This window comes from Empidonax traillii, unplaced genomic scaffold, assembly GCF_003031625.1.
Source record: "Empidonax traillii isolate 1590-97213 ecotype Southwest subspecies unplaced genomic scaffold, ASM303162v1 scaffold654:size409090, whole genome shotgun sequence".
NCBI classification, from domain to species: domain Eukaryota; kingdom Metazoa; phylum Chordata; class Aves; order Passeriformes; family Tyrannidae; genus Empidonax; species Empidonax traillii.
This window is the reverse complement of record NW_020955847.1, coordinates 93,022-94,036: the sequence shown is the minus strand read 5'-3', so window position 1 is coordinate 94,036 and position 1,015 is coordinate 93,022. Positions and strand designations below refer to the sequence as shown.

The 1,015-nt window shown below is 55.0% G+C and overlaps 1 protein-coding gene across 1 annotated transcript in view; it reads right to left on the bottom strand.

Annotated features, from left to right (window-relative positions):
• HIVEP3 (human immunodeficiency virus type I enhancer binding protein 3) overlaps positions 1-1,015 on the bottom strand; it is a 270,521-nt gene that overhangs the window by 247,086 nt on the left and 22,420 nt on the right. The window lies entirely within an intron of this gene.

Sequence of the window (1,015 nt, the reverse complement as noted above, 5' to 3'; positions counted from 1 at the left end):
AGCTGTGTCAGGGCAGGCTCAGGGTGGATCTCAGGGCAAGGTTCTTCCCCCCCAGGCTGGTTGGGCACTGAACAGGCTCCCCAGGGCAGTGGGCACAGCCCCAAGGCTGCCAGAGCTGCAGGAGGCTTTGGACAACGCTCTGAGGGACAGGGGGGGATTGTTGGGGTGTCTGTGCAGGGCCAGGGGTTGAATCTTGTGGGTCTTTCCAACCCTTGTGGGTTTTTCCAACTCAGGATATTCAGTGATTCTCTTATTCTACGGAACAAAACAACACCAGCCCAGAGCAGTGACATCACACCCAGGTGATGCAGCTGCCCAGGGTCACCTGGGCTGAGGTCACTGCAGTCCAGCTGGAGGGGTTGGTTCTGCTGGGATGACACAGCTGTCTGAGCAAGCTGGGAGCTTGATCTTCCCTGCAGATCCCTCTCTGTGCTTTCTCAGGATTCCTGCTATTAGCAAGAGCAGTGCAGAGACGTTTTCAGAAGGCAAGGAGAGCACATGATTAAAAGAAGCACAAGCCTCTGATCTCTGAGCAGAGCCTTTGGCACTGAGGATCCTACAAATTATTCAGCACTGAGTCCCCAGGAGCACAGAGAGCTGCTTGTCACCACCTCGGGGCTCTGAGGGCACTGCATGGACTGAGGAGATGGAGATGTCAGTATGACCTGGAAACAAATACAGCTCTTACAGATGGGAAGGGGGAAGGGGGTCAGCGACACTTTCAGTGCAAAACGTTGCAGTGGCTTGGGCTGCACCTCCACACAGTGCCCCAGGGTCACACACTGCCCAGACACCATGGAACGTGGAATCATGGAACCAGTGAGGGTGGGGAGGAACTCTGAGCTCATGGAGTGCAGCTGCTGGAGGGAGGATGTTTTCCTGCTGTCTGCAGGTCTCTACCATGAAAGCAAAAGGATCAGAATGAATCACTGTTGGGATAAAGTGCAAACAGGAGTCAAGGTGAAAGCCCCTCCTGAGGTGCTCTACGCCTACAGGAGCAGGTTCATGACTGCCT